The sequence below is a fragment of the Loxodonta africana genome, chromosome 6, assembly GCF_030014295.1.
Source record: "Loxodonta africana isolate mLoxAfr1 chromosome 6, mLoxAfr1.hap2, whole genome shotgun sequence".
NCBI classification, from domain to species: Eukaryota; Metazoa; Chordata; class Mammalia; order Proboscidea; family Elephantidae; genus Loxodonta; species Loxodonta africana.
Window position 1 is genome coordinate 40,676,914 of NC_087347.1, and position 12,706 is coordinate 40,689,619.

General features: G+C 38.2%; 1 protein-coding gene across 4 annotated transcripts in view; it reads right to left on the bottom strand.

Moving 5' to 3' along the window:
• PARD3B (par-3 family cell polarity regulator beta) overlaps nt 1–12,706 on the bottom strand; it is a 1,162,629-nt gene that overhangs the window by 301,374 nt on the left and 848,549 nt on the right. The gene's annotated exons all lie outside the window — the stretch shown is intronic.

Consider the following 12,706-nt stretch of genomic DNA (forward strand, 5'->3'; position numbering starts at 1 on the left):
CAACACTTTTTTATTTTAGTTCATAGATAACTACCCTATAATCAGTCTTAGCTAATGGCCAATTAGTTAATGACCATAATAATGAGAATTTATATACATCCTGCATCTTGAGTATAAATGCACGCATCTCCCAAATAATAACTTCATTCAAGAAGCCAGTTGTAGACCTAAGTTTAGATATCAAGCCATCTCACTATTCAGTGTTTTTACAAAATACACTGCCTTTACAAATGGTTTTAACCATAGTTTTATGGTTTCAGGGATATTCTGGCTATCTGAAAAGGGCTTAGTAAATTTTATATCGCTTAAATTTTAGAACCTCTAGGTCCCACCAGCCTCAGACGAAAGGCTGTGGGTACTAGTCTTGGAGCACCATGAGGCCATGTCTGACTTGTTTGCTGTGGTATCTCCAAGTTGGGCACCAGGACTGGTCCTTATTAGGCAATCAATCAGTATTTGCAGAATGTATGAATGAAGATGTCAGGAAAAAAAAAAAAAAGAAAGAAAAGATTGGTTTCATATTTACCACAACATACTTGTGTATGTTAGCAGACACTTGCTCAATAGTTTGAATAAATTATTTCAGAAAAGATTGGGGATTTCTACACTCAACTCAGAAATGCAGCTTGGAAAGAGACATTGAAAGTCCACTTATTTATGAAAGGACCAGAGTAGGTTTTTTAGGGATGGAGAGATAAAGAGGGGTTGGAGATTATACATCTGAATTCCAACCACAATTATGGTCAGAGCCTCACAATGTAGCTCTGAATTTTCATTGTTAATAATTTCAGATTTATGAGTTATCTTAATTAGATAGTGAGTTTAAGGAAAGAGCTCTCACATCTACTTTCTGAATTTTCCCAGAGTAGCACCACAGCATTTAATAGATATTCAAGAAATGAACTGTTTGGCAAGTTTTTTCATATCATTTTAGATGGATTTTATCTTTCATACTTTTAAAACCCTTTCAAGACCGAATTGTTTTCTACTTTGAATTTTTTGTTGACACCATGTGTTTTCATTAATAGAAGCATACTGAATCATTGAGTGTTGCTGAATTTTTGGTAGGTAGTATGGATTTCTTTTTTTCTTGCCCTCTCCCACAAGTCCAGAGGGACATGACTTGTCCCACTAATTCTACCCCCAGAGTCCACTCAAGCCCACTGTGATATGTGTCCCCCCCAAATTTTTCAAAATACCTATTTTTCTTACCAAAAATGCACACAGCTTATACAACACCCTGTAGAAACTGTAAGTTGTGGCGCACACTTGCTTTTTCAATTTCAAACAGTCATAAAGGCCCCTGCCTTGTGGCAGCATGCACCGCCAGTGGGAAAGTAGCTTCCTAAGGCACCTGAAAGGCCAAAAATGTTGGTGGGCAACCATATATTCCACCGGTCATGAAAAGGTTTTAAAGTACTTCAGGGAGGTCAACTCTACAACCTGTTCAAAAACCTTATTCTAGAGCTTAGCAACCATCTTCATCTCAATGGAGATGGAGAACAGCTGGTTACCATTACCAGTTAACCCATCCTTCAACCTTTTCTTTAAGCAGAAATTAAAAAAACGAAAACCAAAAAGAAAAAGAAAAAAAAAACCCTAAATCTCAATGCATTTCAACCTCTTTCTTAGTTTGGGACCGCTTTCACTATTTTCAATACTATTACCTAGAATGACTAAAGGGCTCAACACATTAATATCCAAATAAGTCTGCTCCAGTTAACACACCCTATAAGCCAGTTTGTCAATCAGCAAAAGTTTATTAAGGGCTAACACTGAGAAAGGCATTTTCAGGAGGTCCTTTGCTTAAGGGAATTTACAGTTCCTTTGAGAACATGAGACAGATGTGTAAAACCCTAACTAAAAACCAAGCCAGCCTATGGGAAATACTAAATGAGAAGATTCAGACTGTAAGAAAGAGTTTTGATGAGAAAGAGAGAAATGCAGGTCAAAGGAGGTTTGTAAAGGGGATGGAGCTTGAAGTGGACTTCAGAAACCTAGAAGGACTCAGAGACAGAGGAGTGGGGAGGTCATCCTAAGACAGACAGGCTGCCTGGGGATTCACAAGGGTTGTTTTGGGTAACAGTTACTAATCTGGTTAGAGTGTTTGTAGAGAGGAACTTAAAAATTATAATAGAAAAATAAATTGGGACAGAGTACAAAGGGTGTTGAATGCCGGGCTAAATACTTAGAATTTTATGAGTTGGTGGTTCTCAAATGGAGGACTCTGGAAGTGGCTGCATAAGAATCATCAGAGATTCCCAGGCTCCCTCCTAAACTTAATGAAATTAGAATCTGTGATGATAAGGCCTCAGATTCTATGATTTTAACAAGCACTGTAGGTGACTCTGGGGTACACTCTGATTTGGGGAACCACTAGGTAATCGAGAATCATCTCAGCTCTTAGAGCTGAATACTACTAATAGATTATATTTTAAGAACTTCCTATGTTCCAGGCATTTTTCATATATTATCTCACTCTCACAGCAACTCTTTTAGGTAGATGGTATTATTATTCCAATTTCACAGAAGAGGAAACTAAGGCACAGAGTGGTTAAGTCATTGCCTAAGGACCTACAGCTAGAAAGAAGCTGTGATTTTAACTTAAGTAGAATAACTCCAGAGGATCTGCTCTTTGGCATATGCTATGTCACATTTTCGTGTAGTAAGTGTTGGTTTTTAGGTGTTCATTAAATATCTGTAACTGAATGAAGGAATGACTACTATCATACTTAGGATAAACTAAAGGAAAAGGAAGGAGGCTATTGAAACAATCTAGTTACAAAACACAGAGTGGTGGCAGTGGAAATGGAAAAGGAGGTACAGATACAAGAGACAGTCTTTTGCAAGTATTAACAAAATTGGTTGGTTGATGAAAGGGGGGAGATATGGGGAGCAAGACTATCATGGAATGCCTGGTAGCGCTTCAAAGACAAATAGGAAAGTCAGGATAAGCTGGTGATGTAGATGACAGATTATCAATTAGATTTTGGACAAGTTGAAGCTGAGGTTGAGGTAGGGCCACCATGCAGAAATGACCAGCAGATAGCTGGAGAAGCAAAACTGGATTGTCTCCAAAATATTGATGGATATGTTCTAGCATTGTTGCGATAGTAGTCTTAGATGTGTAATTCACTAACATATCTCTCTTATCCATTTCTCAGTTTGGGTATCACCTATCTGTTTTTAATTTTTCTTGGAAACCTCTTAATATATGAGGACAGTTACAGTTACTATGACAAAGACTCAAGTCTTTTACCTTAATTATGAACCATCTCATGTTATTAAATTGCTGTTTTATATGTAGATTTAAGACAGTGTATCTCAAAGTATGGCAAAAACAAAGTGTGGTTTCTATGAGGTATATGGAAATATACAGAATTACAGCAGTGTCATGTATTTTTAGATGCTGCAGTGGGTTTTATACAATAGTAGTAATGATCAAGCAGGGTCTTGGTATTATTGTCAGTTCAAAGTTTGGCCCTAGGCAGGCTGTTCTCAATGACTCATTCTTTATTGTCTGCAAAGTAAAGCTACAATTTGCCACATTCATCTCTGATGCATCTTGAAGATGAATGTTAGTAAATTACATTGAAGTTCTCAGATAAAAGGTGCTAAACAAAGAACCAATTCCATTCCCCCTCCCAAGCAAATTATTAAATCTATATATGTCATAATCTAATAGTATTAAATAAATATCCCACAAGGACATGACATTGTGCTGGACACGGTACAAAGCATATTAGGCAAATATAGTTCCACCAGGAACTTATGAGTGTTTATATATATGAATAAAACTGTTGTTAACATGTTTTATTAGTTATTTAATACAAGTATGCAAATAGGTCCATTAGGAAATCTTTTGCATTTTATAATCCAGCATCTTAAATGATATTTCACCTCAAATGCTAATGAAGTTTATTTATTAATGTGTATCTTCCACTTCAGCGCTTGTGAAACTTCTCTTTAGCATATCAATTTATTTAAAAGTTAAGCCATTTTTTTTCCAGTGGACTTTTTGTTCTGATCTGTTAACAAGTCTAAACCTCATTATCCAAGAAAAGTAATGAGATAAAGGAGTCTATTCTTCAGTGCTCTTTCGTAATTCACATTAACGTTAATGGGAGTTGTGCACGCATATCAAGAGGAGAAGAGAACTCTAATTAAACAAATAAGCCTTTGGTTGACACTCTACGTGATCATTTTTTATTGTGATAAGTATGAGAAAATCATCTTACTGCTTTGGACAGCCATAAACAGAGCTACAAAGTAATCAAGATTACATAGGGTAGGAGGGGAAGGCTATGAACAGCAATCAGATTCGTAAACGATTTTGAAAACAAGCTACCCATACATTTTCATAACTAATTAACTCCATCCATGCCCCTCACCCCTCCATGAACACATACTCAAAAAAAAAAAAAAAAAGATATGATGATAAACAAACATTTGCAGACATGCGTGACAGCTGAAAAGAAAATTATTAAAGTCAGACACCAAGCAAACTCTTCGCATGCTGGGCACTGCGGCAGCTCATTTGTCTTTGCTCTCAGCCCATCAGACCAGTAGCCCATCTGTCTCCCGGGCCTCCGCTAGTTAGAAAATAAATGCTGACCAAATAATGCTAAATTTGTTTGATTCAAATTTAATCTACATGTAACTTTTTTAGATACCGTGCTTCCATCTATCGCCATAATTTTCTATCACTTGCCCTATTCACCTAGCACTCTCACTTACTTCTATACATGCCCATGTTCACTAGCTATCCATATTATGGGGCTAATTTTCCTCTCTGGTACTTAGATGCAAACGAACAAATGCAAGAATGTCTAATACATAAATATATAAATATTATCAGCTATCACAGCACACTGGGCTTAATGGAAGTCAATATCGGTATATTACACTCTCTACTTTGCAATTCCATTATAGGCTCAACACCGCTGGTCATAAAAAAAGTAGCATTCTGAGCCCAGGCCTGTGATAGTAATAATGAAAAAGGAAAAAAAAAAGGGTCATTGCTTTTCCCAACCCGAATGAAAAATTAAAATTGCTAGGGCACTTAACTCAAAGGAAAATTGGCAAATTAATGAAATGAGGAAACCAAATATTCGTGGCTCATATTGTGAAAAAGAAAGTAAATAATTTAAGATGGACCATGAGGACAGAAAACGAAGAGTTACCAAAGACAGAAAAAATGAGCTTAACTAAATTACGACACATTTTCAGCATCTATTTCTTTTCCTCTGCAATCACACACAGCCATGGAGAAGGATGGATGGCTGTGCCAGCAGTAGCCTTTGACATGCAAATTTACTTTTTGCCACAGTCATATATTTCTCTCAGTCTCAATATATGCAGCCATTTTATTCAGATCTGTAAGGTTCTCTTTTTTTCAATGTTATTTCTGCATCCAGCTTGAAGCTGAATTAAGAATGTCGACTTGCTACGGCTTTCAGTTTTTATTTGAAATTTCATGTTTCAAACTGGCCTCTACTTCATGAAGCAAAGCACCTTAACTCTAGCCTGTTGTTGGCCTTTTGCCTTTGGGGAAATGACTTAAAATTTCATTGGCCTGGCTAGGTTACCTTTTATACCCATAAAGTCAAAGGGATACCCAGACATTTTACAACCACTATCTGGAAAGAGGTAATGACAGGCTACGGCCACATTACATTTATTGTACATGAGACCTGTAACAGCCATTGTGGGATCAAGGTAAAGAGAAAAATGTATGACAGATGTCATGCTCCCTGGCGATTTAAGTATTCAGTCTCTATCTAACCTAATTTAAAAATCAAGTCAAAACATATCTTCCTGGGTAATGTATTATAAAGCAACTCCAAGGCAGCTGATGAAATAACTATGAGCCATGCATTAAGAATACAAAGTCCAAAACCCATCCATATACTCTGGGATGAATTATATCAAGAAAACAAAAAACTGTTTTCTCTATCTGAGTCCATTTTTCTAATTGTATTCAGTATAGAAAGTTTTGCCTTACACCAAGTGATTAAATAACCTTTAAAAATAGGTTACATTTAGAAAGGGGTGACCCAAATCATATAAAATATAAATGATGGAATGGTTTTAACTATGTTATTATTTCTTGTAGTTTATTATGCAAAATTGCCTAGGCTAAAGAAAAACATTATGCCCACCTGAATTAGAAAACAGCAATTACAGGAAAACTGAAAAATTGAATTAGAAATGTAGTGGACATCAAGTATATCTTGCACAAGACAAAGGTAATATCTGAGGGTCTTGGCTGTCTGGGGTGGGGCTACAGGGGGAAGACAAGAAGTGGTCTCTAACATGTCAGGCACTATATTGATAATTTTGCTTATATACGTTGTTTAACTTAAACTTCACAAAAACTTGGACTTGGAAAGGTTGTGTTATCATTCCCAGTTTACTGAGACCCAAAGGGATAAATAAAGGCCAAAGAGGTAGTAAAGGGGAGATTTTAACTAGGTTAAGTATTAATTGGGTGGTAGTGGTGGAGGAGTGTGTGTGTGTGTGCATATGTATGTAGGTGTGTTCTTTTTAAAACAAGTCACACCAGGGTGGTTTTATATAGTTTCCCCAGGTCAAAGAAGATTCGATTTGAACTCAACTTTTAAAAGTCCATCTATAGTATAAAACAAAGTAAACATTTGTAAAGCTTAGAAATAAAAAGTGGATGCCTTTAGATGTTCAAAACTGCCTTTGTCATTAGGGTCCATACTTTAGGATTTTCTGATGGTCCACCATGCAGAAACTGAACCAGTGTATTGTTGGGGTACTATCTACATTAGCTGAGTTAAGGAAAAACAATGAAGGATATCCATACGATGGGCTGGAAGGAACAGAGCTGATATAAAGGGCTACAAACCAAGTTTACCATTTACATTATAGACCACATATCTTCACAATGTTTATTTTAGGTATAATAGTGCTTTGTGTACTAAAACAGACACAGTTTGGGTTAGCATTTTCTTACAGTTTTATGCGAAGTTGGGCTAAAAAAAAGCCTTACCATATTCATATGCTGGGAAAAAAAAAAGAAGAAGAACAAAAAGGCAGGTATAAAGTGATTTGGCATTAGTACTGCAGCGTGCTAAGTTCTGATAACGTATCTGAAAATTCAGAGTAGCTTGGGCAGATGCACACTCTATTATTCTGTTTGACTGTTATGGAGGGTGAGATGACACCATCCCTTCTGACTTTACTTTCTTCATAGCACCTACTGCAATCTGAAATAATTTACATTATTTTGGGTTAGTTGTTCATTCTCCCCGTCACTGGAGTGTGAATTCCATGAGAGCTGTGACCCAGATGTCTTGTTGGACACTGCACAAACTGTTGATTTCCTCAAGCTGATAACCTACTGGTTTGTCCCAGAGGTATCTTGGTGAATGTCCAAGACTCTCTGGGCGTAATGCATTGTTAAAAGTAGCTCACATAAAATAATAATAATAATAATAATAATAATAATAATAATAATACTTATGCAATATTTTGCTTTAAACTCATCACAAGACATTGAAGACTTTGATTTTTCCCTTCTTTATTAGGACAAGAGAAGTTCCACATAAGCAGACATTTCACTGCTACAGGCCCAGTGCCTAGAATAGTGCCTGATGTAAAATAGGCCTTTAATAAATATTGTCGAATAAATAAAAGAATGATTATGAATTATGAAAATCATTTCCAAAGAGTAGGTATTCTGGAAATATTACTAATCAAATGAACATGTGCAAATGTTTTAAAAACACAGTGAAGTTCCTATTCGCAGGTTTTGCACTTTTTTTTTTAAATCCATTAAAAAGGAGTTTACTAGGCATAATTCCTCTCAGTGCTAAACCACACAAAAAAGAATAGGAAAAGAATTTGAATCGTATTAATCCTTTCAATTCAGTGTCCAGAACAAGTTGAAAGTTCAAAGATTTTTCAAGTGAGTGGCCTATAATATTAAGAAGAGACAATAGCAATTTTTACATAAAGGAATGGATTTTAAACTCATATCTATGGCAGGATTGCAAGGACTGACAACATTATTAAATAGTCAAGAAATCGGGAACTCTGGGTTTTCCACTGTAGACTGAGCAACAGATTTTCTGAGCCAAAGGTTATTTTTCTTCAGTGGTCAGTGCTTAGAAAACTTCTGCTGGGCTGTGGGAAGGTGACCTAGGGCTGATAGCAATAGGCTTGTCTACTGAAGGAGTCTAAGCTTCATCCTCTGGCTGCAGAGGGCCATGGGTGGTCTATCTGCAGGGCAGTGCCATGATGAGAACCATGCTTAAGGAAGCCAAACACATAATGGGAAAATTCAAGCACCTTGATCCCCTGAAGTTCTCTTTCAGCCGTGAATAAACAAAACAAAACACAAAGGGAAACTACTAAAGCTGGTAGGTTCTTGAGCTATATATGTTTTTACAATAATTCATGGTCTGCATGAAAAACCACACTACAATCATGCAAGGAGGCAATTCTGAACCAGTAAAGTATAAGTATATTGGAGCTAGACAACCACGCACAAAGATATGAATGAAAGAGATTCCTGTGACTTTTTCAAGAGGACCAGGAGGAGGTTAAATGAACAAGTGAGCTAAGCTCTACTACTGTACATTATCAGCATGAATGGTCTAGCTCATATTGTATCAGAGAAGCACAAAAACAGGAGCAAAGCCAATTGGTAACATTCATACCTCCAAGGCGCATGGCTTGGTGAGGAGAGGGAGGCAGAATTTCAGTTCCCGTTAACTTCCTTGACCAAGTGTCGTTGTACATGGCACAACTGTACAACCTACCTCAAAGCCCTAAGTTCAGGAAACGTCAGTGAAGCACAGATAATGAACAAAATAACATGTAATTAGGCCACACATCTAACTCCAAGAGAATCTAAAAGCAATCAATCTTTTCTTTAAATAAGAAAGAAACTAAGTCAATAGCATCTGAACAACAGATGAGAATTAAAGCAAAATCTGTTGGCTAATGGTAACAGCTTTTGTGTTCTTTGCTGCTGAAAATGTGCACGTAGCAGCAATTCCAATATGCTCACAAATTCTGATGCAAAAGGCTATGGAAAACAGTTGCTATTTTTACACTCAAGTTAAAATCAACCACCACCTTTCAGATCTTAATTTTGCTAAAATAGTGGAAGGAAACAAAACCCAAGTTGGTAAATGTCTGAAGGATCTAAGACCTGCAATTTCTACCAGAGGAAAATACAGACTATATTGAACAACAAAAAGAAGAGCTGGCACTGTATTACGGGCAATGGAGTACAAACCTACAAAATCAAGTCATTGGAAATAAAAATATACAGTGAAGACTTAATTTAGTAGTACCCTGGAAGACGGTGATATGTGAAGCTCTAACAGTTTTTATATTATAGGCTACTATAGTTAAGTTTTTTTATAGATTTTTTTTTCTTTTAATACCTTATATTAAGAAGTGAAAATTTTTCCTTCTTCATTATCATGATATTGTAGAAGTAGTAATAGTAATTATGATAACTCAATTAGTTTTATATTTCTGTGGGAAGAAATTACCACAAACTTAGCAGATGAAACAACACCCATTACTCGTTCCCATCGAGTCAATTCTGACTCATAGCAACCCTACAGGACAGAGTAGAACTGCCCCGTAGGGTTTCTGAGGCTGTAAATCTTTACGAAAGCAGATTGCTACATCTTTCTCCCAAGGGGTGGCTGGTGGGTTTGAACAGCTGACCTTTTGGTTAGCAGCTGAGCAATTAACCACCGGCCACCAGCGCGCCTTTGAAACAACACAAATAGGCTTTAATCAAGGGGTTCGCAGTGCTGCGTTCCCTTCTGGGGACTCTAAAGGAAAATTTGTTTCCTCGTCTTTTCCGGCTTCTATAAACCAAAAACCAAACCAAACCCACTGCTGTCGAGTCGATTCTGACTCATAGCGACCCTATAGGACAGAGTAGAACTGCCCCATAGAGTTTCCAAGGAGCGCCTGGAGGATTTGAACTGCCGACCTCTTGGTTAGCAGCCATAGCACTTAACCACTATGCCACCAGGGTTTCCTTTCCAGCTTCTATAAGCTGCCCATATTCCCTGGCTCATGGGCCTTTCTTCCACATTCAAAGTGAGCAATGCTGCATCTCTCTGTGCCTTCCTTCCACAGCCACATCTTCCTCTTCTACTTTTAATATCCTAGATAATTTAGGATAATTCCTCTATTTTAAGGTCAGCAGATGAGAAACCTTGAGTCTACCCACAGACTTAATTCTGCTTTCCCAAGTAACATAAGGTATTCACAGGTACCAGAGATTAAGACATGAACATCTTTGGGGAGCCATTATACTATATACTAAATAACTAGCATTTATTGAATGTTTATTATTTGCCAGACACTCTTATATGTGCATTAAACAAATATGATTCTCATAATAATTATAGATTTTATTAGTATTCCCATCTTTTCAGGTCGGGAAACTGAGGTACAAAGAGATTAAATAACCTGCCCCGTATTACCTAAATAGAAAGTAGAGGAGCCAGGAAATGAAATCAGAAGTCCACATGCAGAGACTGCACTTTTAGCCTATGAACTACACAACTTCGAAGTAAAGATTCCCATCTAAATATATTACATGCTGTCATTATTATCAGGATGCTTAAGTCACAGTCCACAAAAATTCTGGCAGCCATAACAATTATCTGGAAAAAGATGAATTTCAAATTTAAAACAGCAAATGGAAAGGCAGACTCCATACAGAAAAAACAAACCAATGCCTTTTGAGAGATTTGTCCTACTGGCATTTACTGGACTGTAAGTCAGGTGACTACCAGGACATCAGGCAGGTTGGGGTAACCTCAGCTCAACTGATGACAAACCATGGCATGTCTTGCTACCCCATGTCCAAGGGCAAGAGTTTGAGAAGGACACTGGCATAGTCTTGCATGAGCTTTGGGAATGTAATGAGGAAGTTCATTGGTGTCAACATTACCCGTGGCCTCCAAATATCACTTTGAAGTTTACAAGGTCCTTTTGCATATAGGTAATATATAGGGTCGTTACGGATCGGGATTGACTTGAAAGCAGTGGATATATGTAATGAAGCTTCTCTTTATGTTTGGAAATTTCAGTTGAATATACTAAACTGGGAACAATTGGTGACAAGTATCATCCAGCATTCTGAAGAGACATCTCCTAAGGATATTTAATAAGAGGTGACCAAACTAGCCCATCAACTGTCATCTCCCATCACTCACTTTCAGCCCACATAAAAGGAGTGTAGAAATTAATTGAAGAGACAGATTCTCTTTGATGGGAAGTCATGAGTAAAGAAAGCAAGAGAAAGGGGAGCTTCCCCTACCCACCCCCAACAAAATAAGTGAAGGGGCCTACAAGAGAACCCTTCAGAGAATATGGAACAAGTTTATGAAAGGAGACTGTCATCCCACTTCCTACCTGTTTGCTTTGTGACCTGCAAATATTTACTGATGTTCCCCATTCCCCATGCATGAGAGAGTTCTTGGGAGAGTTTGGCATGTGCTCCTCAAGTTGGGAGGCACGAAACCTGATGCTTAACTGTCGTGGAGAAAGCTGATGATGCGAGGTTGGTTGGGGCATCCTTATGGCAGGGTGAGGAGAAAGACAGGAACAGTGGGAGCAGCCTGCACGTCTATCATCTGTGGGAGCAAGAGATCAGTATTTCTAGTGAGCCAAGAGGGAAGGTAGGCAGGACTAGAGCCATCTCCAACTGAAACCATCCAAGAAGTCTACCAGCCACGTAGACTGGATGTACTTTCTGAGGTTAGAGGATAAGGGTAAGAGGGCCTTAGGTAGTCAGTGGGAAAATGAATCTTTTACACCAGGGACTAGTGTAGAAGAAACTCTCTGAAGAAGCCCTCAAAGTGGCCCACAAAAGGCCATGCAGCCAGATTATGCTAGACACACCAGTCAAGTAAAACTCTGTTCTGTTTTAATAATGCTCTTCTCCTGTCCCTGGCTCTACTGACTGAGAAGTAGCAGAAAACGGAATCCTGCCTCTGACCGCAGTGCAGAGCTCTCACTGGGATTGAGGCCTGAGAAGCAGGGAGAAGGTACATTTGGGTTTAGATTGGATTGGACTTTTTAGCTCCTAACAAAGAGGTTGTTTTAATGCCCAAAATTGACCTGAAAGCTGAGAGGTCATCAAGGTGTGGAGGAGACACCAGAGCATCAATAGAACAGGTTTGAAAGTTGCTGTAGAAGAAATGAAATTGTTTTCTGATTGTATCCTGTTGAGCCATGTCTAGCCAATGAACCAGTTGATATGAAATCTTGTTTCCCAGTTTCACAACTCCACTGAATTAGTAAAGCAGGTATGCTAATGCCATTTTTTAAGTGAGGAAAGTAAGGCTCAGAAAGGTAAACCACATGCGTGATGCCCCACAGTTTGTGTGGGCAGGGTCATGGATTCAGATCAGCACCATCTGGCTGCACATGCAGGGGCATCTCTGCCATACCACAGTGCTTCTGAAGGTGATGACTAAAGCACCCACAGGACTGGGCGGTGCACAATCCTTAGGATCATGGGAGCATTAGGTTCATCTACCCAAACTTCTCTAATTGAAAGGAGGTTTTCTAAAGGTGACTACTGGGAACTCTCTTGCCTCTTGCTTTCCCAGTACCTGATGTGAAGAAGCGTTTAATTTGCCCGCATAATGCTTTGGTACCAACAGCTGTGTGCATTGCTCATGCCTCT